At 43.7% G+C, this 6,625-nt stretch overlaps 1 non-coding gene across 1 annotated transcript; it reads left to right on the forward strand.

The window, feature by feature from the left end:
• The first annotated feature begins 549 nt into the window (after positions 1-549).
• On the forward strand, positions 550-668 carry LOC138353445 (5S ribosomal RNA). Its single transcript, XR_011223148.1, has one exon. It is a non-coding gene; the product is annotated as a 5S ribosomal RNA (ribosomal RNA).
• Positions 669-6,625: the final 5,957 nt, after the last annotated feature.

The following is a 6,625-nucleotide window of genomic DNA, read 5'->3' on the forward strand; positions in this document are numbered from 1 at the left end:
CTTCTACCATGATGATGATGAGATAACCAAGGTGATGAGAGACGCTCAGACAGTCACGGGGGAATGATGCTGCCGCCGCTTGAGCCGAACCTATTTATGTGCCGGCACGGTACAGAAGCTGCAACCTGGCAACTCGTCCACCAATCACGACGGTTGGTTTTACGGCTCCGAAACCTGGATCCCATATCTTCTCTAAAATAGAAGCATTTGTTCATGTTCTTTGTAAAAGTATCATAAAGCAGGACAGATGAGACAAATATCATAAAAACTGAAGAGCAGATGAGCACACACATGTATGTATTACAAAAGAAAATCCACAAATGCATTAGAAATTGGCAGGGTAGGCTGAGGAAGTAGGTAGATGTAAAATGTCTGTAAATGGCGAAAGAACATAAACCCAAGACTGAATAAACGATGTTAAATATCCATGCCAAGGAGACAAAAATATGTTAGGATACAATTACCATTAAGACACCACAAGAAGGTCCGTATCCTGCCGTGATGACTAAAAAGAGTTGGTTATTAGCCACAATGTGTAGGCAGTCTCATGCCAACGGCCATACCACGTTGAGAACACCGCTTCTCGTCCGATCAGCGAAGTTAAGCAACGTTGGGTTTGGTTAGTACTTGGATGGGTGACCGCCTGGGAACACCAAATGCTGTTGGCAATAATGTTTTTTGTTTTGTTTTGTTTTGTTTCGTTTGTTTTTGTTTGAATGGCTGGCTCCACGGGAAATTCACGGAGTTGTGTGGAATAAGGCCTGGTAAAATGAATTAATATGTATGTCATGTTTAAAACAAACTCGCTTAATATAGTGTGTGAGGCTTTATACAAAAACAAACAACCAAAACAAAACATGTTGTATATATATATATATATATATATATATATATATATATATATATATATATATATATATATATATATATATATATATATATATATATATATATATTATATATATATAGCTTAATCCGGGTTTGAACTCGCAACTCCAAGAATACGCATCACTTATATACACTTTACCACTGGACCACTGCAGGACACTTGATGCTGAGGTATCAATTTAATGACGTAAATGCCATTTCCACAAATAAATGATAATTTAAAAGTATTTGTATGTACAAATCTTTTCTGTTTAAAAGGCTACAATATCAGTTACTGATATAATTTGTGTTAATGTTTCTATACCCACAGGAAGGCATGTTTTTGCTTATATGTAAGGGGTACGGAGAAGGAATCCACAGACCATCATTCCCCTTCCCCCCCCCCCCCCTCCCACCTACTACCACCACCACCACCACCACCACCACTACTCACCACCAATCACCACCAATCACCACCACCACCAATCACCACCAATCACCACCACCACACCTAACCGAAAACCCCCTAACACATCAACCCTCCCCCCAATCAACAGGCGAAATAATAACCCTCAAATGCCTGCCTGCCTGCCAGCCAGCCAATACTAACGGTCTTCTCAGAAAGAAAATCTCTTTGTATCTGTATTACTTGATGAAATGTATGATTCTAATAATGAAAATAAATTGTTATGTCGGTTGTATGAGCATAATGACCAATATGCACATGATATGAATGAATTAAATAGTGTAGTTTTAAGTAATTAGGTTGTAGACACATTAAGCGGATATGATATTTGACGCGTCCAGAACTGGTGATTTTTGGTTTAGTTTTAAATGCACCACCACCACCACCATTGCTTCCCCAGAGCCTAATTAAGGACCGGTAAAAGGAGTCAATATGTATGTCATCTATAAAACCAAAGAATGAATAAAAACACACACACACACACCTACATAATAGTACTAGGAAGATTGTATGGCATAAAAAAAAAAAAAGTACTCCCATTGGGTCGTTTGAACTCGCGACTTCCAAAACACCAGCCACACACCTTACCACCCAGCCACCATAGAGTTGGTATAATTGTGCAACTTTAGTTATAAAACTAAAGTTCTTATTGTCTCAAATCTTATTGTCTGTTCTATGAAAAGGCATGATGTAAATTATGTATTTTTTGAATGATTGAATTGTAGGCACATTAAGCGGATTCGATATTTGATATATCCAGAAAAGGTGATTTCTGTTCAGTTTTAAAATGCATCACCGTTAACGCTAAAGGACTGGTAAAACGACTCGATGTTTGTCATTTTTAAAATAAACACTAAAACTAGGCCCTTAACATATATAATGTTTGAATATAAATTGAATGCATATAAATACAAAGTGGGAGTGGCTGGCTGGCTGGCTGGCTGGCTGCCTGCCTGCCTGCCTGCCTGCCTGCCTGCCTGCCTGCCTGCCTGCCTGCCTGCCTGCCTGCCTGCCTGGCTGGCTGGCTGGCTGGCTGGCTGACTGGCTGGCTGGCTGGCTGCCCGCCCGCCCGCCTGCTTGCCTTGCCTTGCCTTGCCTTGCCTTGCCTGTCCTGTCCTGTTATTGCCTTGCCTTGCCTTGCCTTGCCTTGCCTTGCCTTGCCCTGCCCTGCCTTGGCTGCAGCTGGCTGGCTGGCCGTAAATCAACTCTTAACAACACCACACCACACCACACCATCACTCATCACCCATCACCCACCACCGGCCCCAGTCTCCCAGCCTCTCTTATATACCCGAGCAGGCCCTTTAAATTATTTGAATTGTTGCACTTCGGCCAATGGCACGATCGCTGCTGCTCAAACATATTCTGGTTCACAAGTATTATAATATATTATATTATATTATATTATATATATATATATATATATATATATATATATATATATATATATATATATATATATATATATATATATATATATATATATATATATATATATATATATATTTATTCATGAAACACATTAAAACCTTGATCATTTATTCATTCATTACGTCTAGTGAAGAATTGCTTTTGTTCATTTGTATGATTAAAAATTGATAGAATATGAATTCCTCGCTTAAAGTAAAATATAAAATATATATTGGATTTATATGATTGGTTAATATTCCAAGTGATGCTGAATATCCCCTATAATTTTGTTTTGTTTGTTTGTTATGTACACATTCCAAATGAAATCAATATAAATGTTATTATTAATGTTTGAAAGTTGATTGTCTACTTGAATCTCTCTATTAAAGTGTGTGTGGCTCCGGATGGAGCCTGGTTATGGTATTTGTCGTGGTGGGTGGCAGAAGTGCTTACTTCTTCTCTGTCTTCTTTGGCAAAAGAACTGCCTGAATGTTTGGAAGAACACCTCCCTGTGCAATGGTTACGCCAGACAGAAGTTTGTTGAGTTCTTCGTCGTTGCGGATGGCCAACTGCAAGTGACGTGGGATGATACGGGTCTTCTTGTTGTCACGTGCGGCGTTACCGGCGAGCTCCAGAACTTCGGCAGCGAGGTATTCCATGACGGCTGCCAGGTAGACAGGAGCGCCAGCACCGACGCGTTCGGCGTAGTTGCCTTTACGCAGCAGACGGTGAATTCTGCCCACGGGGAACTGAAGTCCGGCCCTGCTGGAGCGAGACTTTGACTTGCCCTTCACTTTGCCTCCCTTGCCGCGTCCTGACATTGCTGCTGCTGTTGTGGGTTTGTGGTGTTTTATGCCGGATTGGATTGGATTGATGTCCATAGGGAATGGAAAGGATGGGGGAGGTAGAGGGATGGGGAGATGAAATTCAGGAAGAGGATGCGGGTGTAGAGAGAGAGGAGGTTTGAAAGTTCGGTGGCCTGTCCACCATGGGTTGACATTTTTGTATGTGTTGTTTGTTTGCGTATGTGTTATGTTGGGTTGTCAGTACATTGGCTGGGGGGGCTAGTGTTTGTGACCTTGTTGGTGTCCTAAAGCACTAGAGCCGATGGAGTTGGCTGAAGGAGGCTAATCTTAGAAACATCAGGGTAGTTACACTTCTGCCGCCACGACAAATGGTTTTTTGGTTTTATATTTTTTTTGTAGGTGTTTTATTTATTTATATATTTTTTTTTTTTTTTTTTTTTTTTTTTTATTATTATTTTTTTTTTATTTATTTATTTATTTATTTATTATTTTTATTTTTTTTTTTTTTATTTTATTATTTTTTTTTCTTTCTTTCTTTATTCTTCATTTGGTGTAGATTGGGTCCGGGATGGGCCACTCATCTGGATCGTCTGGCAGACCGCTTAGTATCTGAGGGCTTGGGAAGGCCTCATCATGGATATGTCTGATCACTTTTTGTTGGAGAGTGATTCTTCTGGTTCTGTGTGGTGGTTCGTGGATCTCGTAGTCGCTGGTGGTGTTTTCTGCTACGAAGGGATCTTCTGGGTCTGGGACATACATGTTCTTCATACGGTACAGCTGTCTTCTGGCCAGGTAGCTGAGCCTGATGTTCATTGGCTTCATGTTGAGCGTCTCATGGATCAGGTCAGTTCTTACCCTGTCCCTCAGAGTCAGGCCCTCTGCAAAGCGAAGTGCTTTGTTTTGTACTCGTTGAATCTTCAACATGTTGGATTTGTTGGTGAGGTTCAGGGGAACGTAGGGGTATTCCAAGCTAGGCCTTATGATCATTCTGTACAGGTGGAGCTTGATGTGGGATGGGGCTTGGTTGAAACGGAAGAGCCTCTCCAGTGAGCCCCGGGCCATCGCTGTCTTCTGGGATACGTACTGGGAGGAGTTGAGTAGCCTGTTGAAGTTGTAACCGAGCACTGTGTTGGAGTTTGAGATGGCTATGGGATCACCCCTGATTCTTATTCCCCCCTCATTTTCAATAGAGAAGGCCATACAGCCGACAGTGCTTAATTGGATCTTTTCTGGGTTAGTGGTGATCCTCCATTTCCTTTCCCAGTTAGCAGTCCTTGCTAGTTCTACGTTTGCCTTACGGGTTACAGTTGCATGCTTGGCCGCTTGGATGCTAGGGTTAGATGTTATTACGTGAGTTACGTCGTCCGCAAATTGTACGATAATGGTGTCCCTATACTCTGGTTGGGGTAGGTCATTTACAAAGATGTTGAAGAGAACCGGGCTCAAGCATGATCCTTGGGGGACTCCAGCTGTTGGGGTGAAGGCTGCGGCCTCTTTTGCCTTGAAGCTGGGGGTAACTTGCCTATTCTTAAGGAAATTTCTGATCAGCCTGAGGAGGGTCCAGTTTTGCGCTGGTAAGTCTGCTAATTTGTACACAAGACCATCGTGCCACAAGCTGTCGAAGGCCTTGTGTACGTCCCTCGTTGCAATCAAAGCTACCTGTTTTTGCTTTCGAATTGAGCTTACGGCGTCGTAGATGATGTTAATTGCGTGCTGGGTTGATCTATGTGCTCGAAAGCCAAACTGCTTTTCTGTGAAGAGGTTGTTGTACTCCATGTAGTAGTTAAGACGGTTTGACATGATTTTTTCAAAGCACTTGCCTATCGTGTCTAAGAGGGAGATTGGTCGGTAGTTGCCAGGTTGGTGGGGGTCTTTCTTGGGTTTGGGAATGAATATCATCTTGGCTGACTTGAATGCTACAGGAATGTGACCCGATGCCAGCATAGCGTTGAATAGGTTGAGTATGGATTGCATAAGATTGCCTGGTAGAAGTTTGATCTGCAGCGCTTTGATCCCTGATGGTCCAGGGGCCTTATCTCTGGTGCTTTTGATGACTCCTCTCATCTCTAGCATAGTTATGGGTCTTGTTAGAGGGTGGTCGTCTTCTAGGGTTGTCAGGTCAATCAGAGGGGTGCTGTTAAGGGAGGCGGCATTTTCTGTTGTCCATTGGTTGACACGTTCAAAGTGAGTGTTGTTGAAGGCTCTGCTGTTTGAAGCTGTGAGTGTCTTTTTCCAGACTGCGCCCATGAGGTCAGCCTGATCCTGTGGGTCTTCTAATTTTTCTTGCTGCTCCTCTTCATCTTCGTCAAGGAATGTGTGTACAAGGTGGGTGAGGCTGGGGTTAACTGATCCCAGGAGCTGTCTGATCTTGCGCCAGAAAGTAGCCGGCTCCCTTTTGTACTGGTTGGCCTGTCTCACCAGGGTTCCCCAAATGTGGCTCTTGTGGGTCAGCGTAAGGTCTATGGTTTCCCTTCTGAGTGTTTGTAGGGTCAACGCTGGTGGCTGGCCAGTTTGGTAGTGGCTTTGGCAGGCTCGCTGGTACTCATTCATTTTGCCTCTGATTTCTCGGGTCGGCTTATATTGGTGGTAAGTCCTTGTGGTGGATATTTCACAAGTGGCCTCGGTTGCAAGCTGGATCCGGTTGTGGATGGTGTTTACTGCTTGGTCGATTGTTTGGGTTGGGAGGTTCTCGAACTCAATGATGGGGTCGTCAGCAAGGAAGGTGTCATATTCACGGGCACGTATGGTTCCCAGTCTGGGCCTGGGTGGTGCCACATATCTGAAGGGGGCTGCTTGGAGGGATGTGACCACAGGGATGTGGTCCGACCCCACGTTCTTCCCTGGGGTTACTCTGCAGTGGAACAGGTCACAATCTCTGTTGGTCAGCACTATGTCAGGGGTGCCCCTCTGGTTGCCCGCAAAGAACGTCTTAAAGTGGGGGCCTTGGAAGGAGAGGTCCCGGTTTTGCATTAGATTGAAGAGCTGCCTGCCCTTGAGGTCTGGCCTGGCAGGTGCGTTGAATAAGGCCTGATGGTGGGCATTCAGGTCTCCTGCGATGATAGTGGGGAGGTTCCTG

This window comes from Procambarus clarkii, chromosome 57, assembly GCF_040958095.1.
Source record: "Procambarus clarkii isolate CNS0578487 chromosome 57, FALCON_Pclarkii_2.0, whole genome shotgun sequence".
Taxonomy (NCBI): domain Eukaryota; kingdom Metazoa; phylum Arthropoda; class Malacostraca; order Decapoda; family Cambaridae; genus Procambarus; species Procambarus clarkii.